The 13,492-nt window shown below is 37.3% G+C and overlaps 1 protein-coding gene across 4 annotated transcripts in view; it reads right to left on the bottom strand.

The window, feature by feature from the left end:
• The window catches only part of MECOM (MDS1 and EVI1 complex locus), a 90,135-nt gene that overhangs the window by 53,891 nt on the left and 22,752 nt on the right, over positions 1 to 13,492 (bottom strand). For 2 of the 4 annotated variants that reach the window (XM_006088878.3, XM_006088877.3), the window contains exons 1-2: positions 11,869 to 11,948; positions 9,368 to 9,502 (exon numbers count right to left, since the gene is read on the bottom strand). The gene's annotated coding sequence lies outside the window, so the exon portion shown is untranslated. Of the gene's footprint in view, positions 1 to 9,367; positions 9,503 to 11,868; positions 11,949 to 12,372; positions 13,400 to 13,492 lie in introns of those variants that run through there. The other 2 variants (XM_006088879.2, XM_023753907.1) reach the window with 2 other exon arrangements.

The following is a 13,492-nucleotide window of genomic DNA, read 5'->3' as shown; positions in this document are numbered from 1 at the left end:
TTGATGTTGGCTTTATTTACTGGAGGTAAAAGGTGACATTCCAGGCCATGAAAGGCAAGGCAAAGCAGAGTGGGTTTTAACTTCAGGGTGTTCTTTTCGATTTTAAGTGAATTTTTATGGTGCTCATGAAACTGAGGTTTGAAAAGAACTGGCAAGCTCCAGACGTAATGAGGGCAAATTCTGGGCACGCTTCCTCACATAGCAATAAGAATGTGCCTCGAAGTCCCATCTACCACACCCTCACAAAGCTAGGGCTTTGTTTTCTTCAAGGTGTTGCTACCACTTGATATTTTCATTATATCTCATCTCTGAGGATCTTCCAGAGACTTAAGTAACATTATGTTTTTCCTCCTGTAATTACAATGGCCCAAGCATATAATTTGAATACTTGAATGCAGAGATGTCTACATATAAAGTTAGTTTACGTTTTAGCAATAATAATATACCAGCAGGCACTTGAGAAGTGAGGGGTGTAGTTTGAAAGAAAACAGAATGACAATTTGTTGCCTCAAAACAATTATGTGAAGGAATGATGGGATGTGATCTTGGAGAAATCAAGCCATTCAGAAAAGGAGATATCACCTTTATGCTTTTATGTTATAAAATAGGTGTTCCAGCAAATATAATACAGAGTAGAAGTGGATTATGTGGCTTTTCCTGCAGGTTTGTATATTAAGTATGCTTGACCATGCTTATAAAAATAAAATTATAATGTCTTTAAAATTACTGTAGCTTCAGAATCACAGCTATACTGCAGTCCTATGAATTATATGTCACTTGACTTATGTATCAGAAGCAGAGACACTACTAATATAACCTCTTTGGTTTTTGTGTTAGAGCAAAATGGAAGAAAATCAATTACTCTGTTAAATTCCATAGAAGAGTTAACAGGTCTCCTCTTCCATCAGGGGGTTTTATGGAAAAAGTTATTTGGATCCAAAATAAAAATGTCCTGGATCTGGGATTTTGTGATGAATTCAACTCAAGTATATAAAGAGAGGCTCAAAAGTCTCAAAGACTTGGAAAGAGTTTGAATTGTTAGAAACGAGATGTTGATTCATTATTTTGCTGTGTCTCTCTCATAATGCTCTATTAGAAGGAATATCTTAATCTCTCCCAATATAAGGTGAAAGATAAGAGGAGTGGGGCCTTATAGTAAGATAACAGGATTATACAGAAATTCCATTTTGTAAAGGCATGATAAAATATTTTAAACATTGTTAAATATGATAAAATATTTTGACTTCTCTAGAGTTTTCTTTTTGGTAACTAATATCAAATTCCAGAAACACAACAAGTTATAAACATGGCTTACCTCTCCATGCATTTAAAACTTTTGAAAGTTGAGGTGGTCATTTTACCACAGGAAAAAAATTAATTTTCCCAGTATCTTGCTAGATTCTTTTTATTTTTCCAGAAAGTTATAATTCTATTTTTAAAGTAAGGATATTATAGTTGCATCTCTGGATACTTGAATTGATAAGAATAAATATTTATAGTAAATGTTTTAATAGATCCTTTTGTATTATTTTATTTTCAAATTTTGCTAAAATAGCATATGAGTAAAGTTGCTTAGTATTCTTTAAATTCTAAATCATTCAGATACTTGAAAAATAAAACTTGAAATCTCCTAAATTGTTCACTTTTACTACTGAAAATTCACAATTTAAGGCATCAAGATAAAATTGTGTATATAGGAATTACTCTAAATATAATTATTGTATTTAATTTATTTTAATCAAAATTTGAAACCAGTTCCAAATGCCAAAAGAATATCAATTCACTTAATATTCATAAAGCTAAGCTAGGGATAAAAAGCAGTGGTGAAGAGAATTTGATTTAGCAACTTTCACACTTCCAAAAGGTATAGTTTCATACAATGTTATATATAAGTATATATGGGCTAGGATATTTCATAAATGACATATAAATGTGGCAAAGTACACATGTTGGGGAATTTAAAAATCTGCATAAAATATTAGCAATCTCATATTTTATATATTAATATAATTGAGTGTTTAATGGCATATAATTGATTCTGATTATAAATCACATAAGTTATATATAACTATATATTACATTATATATTGTATATAATTACATATTATATATATAGTTGAAATTTGAATTAAACATTTTATTGAATATCCATTTTCTTTTGCTATTTAAATTCAAGAGGATAGCCTCTAAAGAGAGTAGGAATACATAAGCTTTCTGATAGAAAAGTTAATAGGCTATAAAAGTCCTTCAGATTCTGCTTTATACTGTCAGGCCTGTGCTCAACCTAATCCTCCATCAGATTGATGATGCTACCATTTGTATTTATAAATGGTAATAATGTGGGTTCTTGTTTATTATCCCATAAAATAGAGGAATCTAGAATCTGTCAGACCAGACTTGCTGTCTAGTTTGCTATGCTTGGATCGATTTTAAGTATTATGTTTGTACTATTGAAACAGAAGAAAAATTCAGCGCACAAGAGGCAAAACAAGAAAGAAAGAAAGCACATCATTTAGTTTTAAAAAGATGAACAAGGCCTCATTGTTATGAATCCCTGTTTATTTTTCCTGGTCAAGCACTGGAAGTTTTATTTATGCTTAATAGACTGCATTTGGCATGCCTGAAAATGACAGAAGTGTGAATTATGAATGACCTTCAACCTATTCAGGAAGTTGTAATAATTGAAATAATAGAGAAATGTACTCCCTGCAAAATTTGTACTGAGAGACAACTTTTTCAGACTACTGCTGTCTTTCCACTTTGAAGTTGACAGCTGATTTCTTCCTCTTTCAGCTCCCAACATCCAGCCTGAATGCTTGATTTTCTATAGCCGCATTCAAATTACCAGTCAGAAGACTAGGAAAAACTTTAACGTTTGGAGGTCAGGTGGGAGGGAGGTAGGGGACAGTTTGCATATGTGAACAAAGTCAACATTTGATATGAACACATCTGTCAGTCTCGGTGCTGCAGAGAAGTAACACCAGGTCTACAGAGACAATGTGTGCACATATGCTGGCTTTAGGCAACGTTGTCTGCACCCCGATCTTCCCATAGCAATGTGGGAAACCCCAATTCAAGAGGGCAAAAGTGACGTCAATTTCTTAGCTTCCGGAAGAAAGACCCTTTTATACATTCTTCGCCTAATTAGTAAGAGATAACAAGAAGTGTCTTCAGCAGACAGAGAGTTGATGACAGAATATAAAGATATTTGTTCAACAGAATGGAAGCATTATCATGTCCAAGCTTATTTCCTTAGTTTCTCCAGAAAGATGGAATCCTATATTTTTCTTTAGGGTGACAGTCTAAGCTGAGAAATATCAGATATTATCTGCTATATCTGCTTCCAAAATGAAAAATATGTATTCACTGGTTATTTTCAGGACAAAAACATTGAAGGACATGCCCTCCTCCCTCCCCACACAGATTTTTAGCTCTTGTTAATAACATGAAGAGAAAGCCAAGTATAATTTATTGAATGAAACAAAACAAAGAGAACTGACTGTTGGCCCTAGTTTGCATAAATAGGACAAGTGATAAAGGTCCCTTACTATACCTGGGGTCTACAGTGTACCCAGCCTAGAAGCCTTGCAAGTTACCCATTAAATAATCTCCAAGGATCTCTCTCCAGATCCTGCAAGAAATACCTGTAGCCACCTGTCTTTAATGCAGCCATTTCCTCTGATTCTATGAAAACTGGTCACTCTGGATGGTTTCAGAATGTTTGGGATGAGTTCCATCATTACATGATGAGGAAGCTAACAATCATGTTTGGGGATTTTTCTAGGCTGGAGGCTGTGTCCTTGGCCAACAAGTTTTCCTCCTTGATGGCTTGTAAATGCCTTCTGAGGACTATCTTTTGGGCAACATTCCAGAAATAGCTGAAGTCTAGAATGGGTGTGAAGCTTTGAGATTCTCCTAAATGAAAGGTGTTGTATGCCATGCAAAGACTAACTAGTTAAAATGTGCACAGAATACTTTAGGTTATCATATGTTCCATTTATGTGGTCTGAGAATCTTAGTAACATTCCTAGTCTGTGTAGCGTTATGGCAGTGCTGTGTCCTGGGCATTAGTACGTGAGGAAAACATTTTTTTTGGGGGGAAGGGGGTTGGAGTGAGACAGTACTGTTTATTTTATCATCTAAATATCAAATGGCAAACCATGCCTGAGACAGCTTCATCTTCGGGCAAAGGAAGTAACCTATCAACTGGACAACATTCCCCCAAAGTCAGCTTGGGCATCGTTCACAAAGCCAGTCTCTCTCTGGGTATTGCCAGCTGGCATTCATCTTAAAACAGCAGAGCATAACTTTGGTATAAAAGTGCAACTTGACTTAAAAGCAAAGCAAAGAAAATGCCCAAAGCCAATAATAATTTTAACATCAAAGGAGGTCATTGAAAATGTGGACAGAAATCCTTGTAAAGGAAGAGCACATTAACAAATTACCTGACAGTCTACGCAAACAGCTTTTAAAAGTGGAAAGAGACTAACAACTTACATTTTGCTTTTTACATAGCTTACCCTCCCTTCTTTTTTTGCATAAGTTGCATTCAGTGCATGATGCAAGAAAACATACTTTTCTCAGGAAAAAGCCAAAGAAAATAACTTGATAATTGAGCCCATAATAAGCTTTCAGTAACAATATGACTAGTGTCACAGCGCTCTGATAAACCACTGGTGTGCACTGAAGGAGAGAGAAAGCGGGTGTGCCAATTCAGCCATGATTGTCCTGGAAGCAGTTAAAACTTTATAAGGTAAAGCACAAACTAGAACAATGCCTGTGCAGCTGAAATCACTGTAGAATCTTGCTGCTGTTCATTAACCACAAGAGAGCTGGCAGAATCTCCTAAGTGAATTCCAACCTGGTATTCTCTGAGGGGCACTCATTCTTCTGTATCTTATTTCTTCAAAAATAGACATCAGGCATTAGATAATCTCTTATCGACACATTTCTTTTTATTCAGAGTGGAAAGCAGACCTCGCTTATTCCACTTACAAAATACCAGCTGTCAGGGGCCCATTTAAAAATGAAAGGACTTATCACCTGTGTAAATGACAAGATTAATAATGTCTTGGGTTTCTGAGAACTTTATTCCACTTGTAGACCATGTTAGGGCAGGCCAGGAGTTTGAATGAAATCATGTTCCTTCCTATGACGCAGAATACATACACCCATATAAAATGTTACCCCAAAGCACACACCCAGATCATTCTAATTATCATGAGTGGAAAGGCAGGTCTTGTTCAAGTCTAAAAGGTCAACTTACATGAATTGTGCCTTAGTGATCTGTCTGATTACAGCCAATGTGAAGAAGTATTAGAGGGAAACTTGTATCCAGAGAGCTATTCCACAAGTACACAAAGCTTATGAACACATCGTAAATGAAAACTGGCATTGTTTGAGGTGGGTAAGGGGTCCATGGGCCATCTTTGATTTAGGTGAAGGGTATAGAAATGTGGAGATATTAGGAAACTCATCAAAGGGCGAGGCAGGAGCAGGGTGACACCGAATCTAAAGATGTGCTACAGCCATCCCTCAAATTGGTTGGTAAAAGTAAGATATCCACAAGATGTCAAAGGAAAGGCCATCAAAACATTTAGGATTAAAAAAAACAACACCCTCAGTGAATCATCTAGCTGTTTGGCCTACTGGGCCTTTAACACGTGGATGCTTCCAGAAGTAAATAAAACCTCTGAATAATTAATAAACCAGGTTCATGCTTCCTCCGCATGTTTGGTTCTCTTGAAGACTATCCTGGAAAGAGCTTGCGTCATCCAACTCTCTGCTTTTGCTCCTGCCCTGCTCTACCTCTCAGTGCCAGTTCTCGCTCCTGAAAGCAACCAGGGACCATTTGAGGTCAATATAATGTAAAACTACTGAAGCATTGTCTGTTTCAGTAAAATTTTCTAACGAGATACTGTGTGACAAGCAGTATAGCTATGTAGCACTGGACAAAAACTTTAAGGAATAAGAGAAAATATCATTAGGACTCCAGGGATAAAGACCCTTAAGTGTGTTTAATGCATCTACACTTTTACGACTTGAGTGTGGTTCTGGTCCTAATTTGCTAGTATCTTTGGTGTGGCCCTCTGTTGCAAAGATAAATTACTATAGTCAATACAATATTTTCAGGTGGGAATACGGATATCAGTTAGAAGCTGAAGCTACTTTAAAATTATGGTTTAGCAGTTACGCCAGTGTTTTCATAATTTCCATCTCTAAAAACATCGCTGCAGTAATTTTGAAAATATGAAATGAAAGAGATCTAAAAACAATAAATTGAGACTTTCTAGGCAGCATTGTCAAGAAAAAAAACAACTTCCACAAAGCTAACTTTGGTTTGAAAAAAAATAAAAGTAAAATAAAAGAACTCACAGAAATCTATTGGAAAATTTAAACTCAGAAAAAAATCCCCTCTAATAAAATCTCATACAGAGGTATTAGAAAAATGTTAATTGAATGGCCTTTGTTTTTATGATACAAAACAGATTACATCCTTTACCAACTTTACTTGAAAATCAAAATGCATGCTGTTTCTAAGTCCCTTCTCCCCCCCGCAACAAATCAAATATGTGTGTTATCCAGTACACATGTTCTACCTGTCCCACTATTATAAAACTGTATTATTATATTAGTAAGCACATTTATTCTCTTTTGTAGAACTCCTCCACATTATGATAAAACATTCAAACTGATTAAACTTGATCATTAACATTGGTATTGTTAGAAATCTGCATCTTTGCAAAGTAAACTCTAATTTACATGATCTTATTTTGTTCTGGGTCATCTTTTCCTGTCTTTTATAGATACCTTAATTATTACAGTGCTTAGAATGCAATTGAAATTCTTCTTTTTGATAGTCCAGGATTTACACCTGTCATGTTACTAAAATTCATTTTATGAATTTGAGCTCTACCTAAGAATCAGAGCAAAGAGAACCAGTTTTTACAATTAGTTGCAAAGTGCCTCATTGCTTCATTGCTTTCATGTTGTACAGGTGAGTTGGTGTTGTTCATGTTTAATAACTACTCCTGATCCAGGGTCTGTCTTTATATCTGGATAGTAAGTAATATCTCACACAATGGGGGTGTCCGTGATGAGTTCTGCTTATTCACCAGTGGGCAGCTCCTATTCCTCATGGAAGAGAGCGAAAAAACAGACCTGGGGAAGCTCTTTAGTCAGCTCTTTCATCATTGTACCTAGTCTAACATTCACATTTCAAAGCTGTCTGGAATTGCTTGTCTTAATTGGCCTTTAGAAATATGCACACATGCTTATAAGATGAATATGTTTATAAAATATGCATACACTATTTGGACATCTGTTCTCTTTTGTCTTGTCCACTGAGCTAAGTGTGGTTGTATGCTTATATGCCTATCACACACATCTGACTTTTACCTCTGCCTTTTCTCTTGTTTTCTATGGGTGAATTTACTTGACCATGTAATGTCAATTTCACAATTATGTTATCTGATACGCACTCTGTTACCATCTTAGATATCTGCCAGCATAACACATAGTTTAAAATGAGTACCTACAGAAATAATAGGTATGTGTTTAATATTAGCCTTTTATGTTTTTTCCTGATTAACCATTTTCTCTGTTCTTCAGTTAAAAAAAAAGTAAACATGCTACTCATTAAAGTATGAAACCAACATATTTTCTTTTGAAAGCAATGCATTTTACAATGTGCACCTCAAAAGAGACAATGTTAAAATTATAAATACCTACTCTAAAAAGCAATATAATTAAGGTTAGAAACAGCAAAATAGTTTCCTCATTTCATGAAATCAAAATTCCCAATGACAAGAGTATATTTATTATAAAATATTAGACACATAAATAATAAACGAAAAAATGAATTGGGCACAAGTTCGAATCTTCAATCACCTTTTCACTGATCCTACAAAAGTTTTATCTGTCTAAGGAAATAGCCCTATTGTCAGTAAATGTGGCTAGCAAATCATTATTATGATATAATTATATTATTTCATCTTACAGCTGCTTTTTGAGCTCCTTCAGTTCCTTTTTTAAGAAACACAGCACACACTCATTTACAATGCCTACGTATTTCCCACATGGACAAATAGTGGGTGCTCAAAAATTGTTTGCTGTTGATGGTGACAATAACTCATATGACGAACTTGGGATATTTTCTGCTCACAATCAATAGCTAATTTAATAATGTTTTCCTTTGTCAATAATGCCTCTTGTTTTCTTACGGCAAAGGGAAAAAAACAATTGATTGGTTTAGTATTTTTTATATATGTTGAAGATTACGATTCCCATTTAAACCTAATTTTACAATTTACTACCTCTTATACAGTTTAGTCAGTAAAAATTATCTGATAGTTGGTAAAATGCCAAAGAATAATCTCATAATGATGATTGAAATAGAGTCTTAGACTATATGACGCTAGCATTACTTAACAGCTTTCAATTGAAAACATCTAATTTAAACTTTTCTTTTTCTTGGTGGTGATTTTCATAGGAGATTTGCCAAGCAACCACTGTAATATGGTCTTTGAAACAAAATTTGATTTAGGTAACCATTGGGTTAAAAGTTATAAATAATGATAACATAATTAAATTCTAACTCAACGATGTTTATAAAACAAAAATTAACAGGCTGAACTTTTTGTTGTTTTAGGTACTGTCATACTCAGTTACAGCATTCATAACCTAACTTTATTGAGTGCAAAATATGTTTCATGATATTTTCATGATCTGATTTCATAGTTATTATTAAAGTTAAGCTCATTGCATGGCCCTCCATAAAACAATTTCCAGCAGAGATATTTTTAAACTTTTCACATGTGCAAAAAAAATATAGTATTTTGGTTAATCTAAAAGTGCTTCTCACTTATAATTAGGCAAGTCAATATAAAATGCATAATCAGATAATTTCACACATAGAGCATACAGATATATCTATCTACTATTTCTAATAAAATCTATATAACATTCCAAGTATATCACTTCCAATTTCTGCATAAATTCAGTGTTCTTGATTAGCTCAGTACTTTCTATGAATGTCTCCCTGTTATGATGGTAAAGAATAAAAGGTAAAGAATAGCTAGCCACAATTAGTACTCAGTTTTCAAATCATTCAATCCCATTCTGAAAACGAGAACATTTATGAAGTTTACTGATACAAAGTGAGTTAACGACCCCAAAAAAGTAGTAGTGAAAGAAAAGTCCTGAAAGTGACCTTATTCTGCATCTTGCTTATATTTGTGCATTACCTTTCCCCAAGTCAACAAACAGGCCACAAGGGTCTACTGCAGCTCACTGTTATTTTTATTCTTCAGGCTTCACTGATACTTTAGTGTTCTCAAAGAAAGACAAGAAAATCTTTACAACATACCTGGTCATTTATCTGGCATGCAACGAGGTTGTGCTGATCATAACAGCCAGCGAACCTGATGTACTTGACCCAGCTTCCTACATCTGGTTCACTAGCATCTATGCAGAACTTCACATTGCAAAACTCATCTAAGATCTAGAAGGAAGAAGATGAGAACAATCAATTTCTACATCAGTTCATTCATTAGAATGGTTATCTGCTTGAAAACACTTTATTCAATACACATTCCTCTTTTGAATCTTTAAAAGCAAAAACAGCATTAATATAAATAAAGGCAGAAAGTGACAAGGTACCGGTTTTTAAAGGAGCAAAGCAATTGTGAATTATTACAAAAATTTAATTGGTTTTAAAGATGCTTGTTTCCTTGTTATGCATGAGTGAGTGCTATTGACTTAATTTTACCCAATGACTTTTACAAAAAAATACTGAACAATGTATATTAATATAATATTTCTAAACTAAATAGTCAATATTTTAGGTTCAGATAGTGTTCCCATGTAAATATATACTTTCACAGTTTTGCACTGTAAATTCATTCAATTTAAAAACTTTCATTTAAATACTATGTTCATTTTCAGTGTTCATTTCACTACCATGAAATCACACCTTGAGTTGAAGAAGATAATAAGATTTGTCTCCTAGATGCTTCTGGCCCAACTAAAGAAAACCAAATGAAAGCAAATGATTGGTATAGGTTCATGCAAAATGTGGCAACTTAATGTTTTAGTTAACACATGCCAATGCATATTTCGATTTTACATTTAGTAAGCACAATAACAAAACTGGCTTGTGAACAAGTAAAAATAAATAGAAGAATGTTGTAGTAAATTGTCATCATTATATATGATTGTGTATTGTTGTTTTTCATGAGATTCTTACACCCAGCCTAACCTAAATATGAATTACTTAAGACACCTATTAAACACACGTTGAAATGGGAAATGTCCACTTTTAAGGTTTTGTGTACTTAAATGAAACTCTTCTGATTCAGCAGCAGCAACAATGCCTTAGACATCAACAACATTAAAAGCTGCAGAGTTGTTGACCTGATGGTGAATAACTAGAAAGGCTGGTAATGCTAATGTCAATCGGTGAATGCAAACTTGAGGAAGTTTCCTATCAAAGACTAAACAATACAGGCTAGATCAAAAAATTAATGCATTCAAGAAGCCCCACGGAACTCTGCTGTGCCTATACCTACATAAAAGTTAAAACTAAACCCTTGGGTATACAGATGAAAAGCAATTTTGCATAGAATTCAGGTAATCACCCAGTTGCAGATTCAAGTCATTAACTCAGCACAAACTTCAAGAAGAAGCCCAGTGCTCTGAGGGCTCTGGTCAAAAGGCATTGGGAATAAGCCTTTGGCCAGGAGGCAATTAAGGGGCAATAAGTAGTCCCACAATTTATAAAAGAAAAATTAGAACAGAAGATAGGGACAATCATTACTACACACACACACACACACACACACACACACACACACACACAACACACTTCTTTTCCAAAGACACTTCTTCACACTAAAAAACAACAAAAAGTCTACATTAAATACACTCTCTAGTGAGGACAGATGTTTAACAATTTCTTATTATCACATTACGAACTTTAAGTTGTTTTTTTCAACTCTCAATGCTGAGCAACTCAGATGGCAACTTGAGATTCCCCCCCACTCCTCAGATGTCTAGAAGGACCCTAACTAACAATAGCAATCCACATTCTAAAATAGTAAAAAGTTGGGATTGCTGTTTTGTTTGTTTGTTGGTTGGTTTGGTTTCTAGATCTTTTGTTGTTTGTTTTCTTGACTAGCAAAAAAAAAAGCAGCTCTACTGACACACTAGAGAAATATTTAATAAAGGAAATAGGATGAAGTCAGTGAAACGCAACACCAGATCCATTTCATATTTGCAGAAAGACGTGGAAAACTTGTTAATTTCAAAGTCAAGAATCATCTATCCCCTTAGCTTTCCAGTATTCCCTTCTGCGGGGGCAGGGAGTTAAGGATTGCATATACTGCACATAAAAATCCTAGGTGTAATTTTATTCCGTGTTAACATTATTGCCATTGCCACTGTCAACAGTGAAATTAATTTAAAAACAGGTTCATTTCCAAAGAATGTCTTTTCATATATATGTTACATGATTATTCAAATATTTCACCAACATATTAACTTTCTTACTCTCCATATTCCTGCCCCAGGACAAAAGCTTAACTTTCTCCAGCAACGTATCCCCCCCCTGGGCGAATTATTTACTTTTGATTTGCTAACAGAGCTGCATTTGTCTCCCCCAATGTCTTAATCATCTCAGAAATCTCGAATAAAATAAAGTCACAGCAACATCTCCCGTCATTTCATCTCACATACTCCTGTGTTTTTCAAAGCTTTCAAGTTCCAGAGATAGCTTAAAAAAAAAAAAGAATTCCCTTTAGGTGGACTTTAGAGAAAGGCCCTTTCAAAAACCCAACAGCAAAAGAGGGGGAAAGGAAAAAAAAAACCCACAATCTAGCCAAAGGGTCCGAATGTGACTTTCTCGCGGAGCAGCACACGCTGTTGGACAGCAAAGCTGTTACTTGGCAAGGTGGAACCCGACCGAAAGCCGCTCCAAAGTCGCGTGGCCGCTGCCAGGAATTCAGATTTTGGCAACCCCACCTTCTGCGTCCCAGAGACCGACGGACAGACACCCGGAGGGAGGGGAGGCCGGAGAAGAGCGCGAGAGACAGAGGCCTGCGGCCGGCAGCGAGACCCACCGAAGGCCGGCCGGTCGGCCGGGCGACCCACCCTGGAGACGCGTCCAGCCCGCAGGGTTCGCAGGAGGAACAAGGAAATCGCCGGTCCCGGCGCCGCAGATAAGCAGCCGGGCTCCCGGAGGCTGCGGACGAGGAGGAAAGGAAGGCTGGGGGCGGGGGGCGCCCCGGAGAAGGGGTGCCAAGGCAGGAAACTGTCCGAAGTTACAAACTATGCACATCGCCCAGACTTTTTTTTTTTTTAAGTGAGTTCTCTTACCTTGCGATTTCTATGGCCTCAACTCGGCAAGACAAGGCAATCACAGAAGAAGGAAAACAAACCAAATCACATCATCCGCAGCCCCCAGCTCTCCTGCAGGACAGTCCTTTCAAACGATCCCCAGCCACATTTCGAGAGGTTCAAAAAGAAAAAAAGGAAGAAAAAAAAAAAAGCCTCGCGTCTCGATTTCCGAATGGGTTTCTGATAACTTTGTCCGCCTCTAGGATCGGCTCGCCGGGACCACGCGTTTCAGATTTATTGTCCGCCAACCGTGTGTTTTTAAAAAACCAGAAAAGCAGTCTCCTCTCGCCTGGGTGACCGGGTTTGGGGATGTCTGGGCTTGCCCCCCTCCTTCCTACAAGAGCTCAGAGCTCTTCCTTCTGGTTCGCATCACCTCCCTCTTTTCTCACTTTCTCTTGCTCTTATCAGCCCGATGTGTAATGAAAGTTATCTGAGACCCACTAAAACTTCTCCACTTCTCTCTCCAGGTCCGGAGGGGGGTGGGGGGGACAGGCGGGAGGAGGAGAGTTTGCAAAGGTGGGAGGCCTGGGGAGGCGAGGGGAGCTGGAGCCCCCTTCCAGATCCTCCGCTGCGCCTTCCCAGGTCCCGGACCCTCACGGGAGCGTCCCCCTCCGCAACTCCAAGCTCAGCCGCCGGGTTTCTGTTTCGTGAACTGTCTCTTTAAAGAGAATCTGCTCGGCCATCCAGAAAGAACCCGGGGCGAGGGAGAAAGGGAGCTATCTCCCGCCGCCTAGAGTGATCGGAAGCCAGACGGGCTCCTCTTTCAGTAAATTTTTAAAGTGACAGCAGCCTCCTCTGGCGGGAGAGGTCACTAAAAGGTCGCCCAGACCTAAGTCCCGTAGGGACAGACTGATTATGGATGCACCATTCCCTTTAAACATGTAGATTTCTCTGGGTAAACAACCAATGGGGAGATCTCGCCGGGCAGGATTTCTTTCCCCAGGGAAATAGCCTCTGTTTCAATGTCCCGAAAGCACAAGTGTAAGCGTGTGTGTGTGTGTGTGTGTGTGTGTGTGTGTGTGTGTGTGTTGGGGTGGGGGATGGGGTGGAGAAGTGCTTTGGGGGGTGGTGGGGGGGCGTGAGGGTGTGTGTACCGAGG

Source organism: Myotis lucifugus, unplaced genomic scaffold, assembly GCF_000147115.1.
Source record: "Myotis lucifugus unplaced genomic scaffold, Myoluc2.0 scaffold_53, whole genome shotgun sequence".
Lineage (NCBI taxonomy): Eukaryota > Metazoa > Chordata > Mammalia > Chiroptera > Vespertilionidae > Myotis > Myotis lucifugus.
Note: the sequence above shows the minus strand (reverse complement) of the source record. Positions and strands in the feature narration are given on the sequence as shown.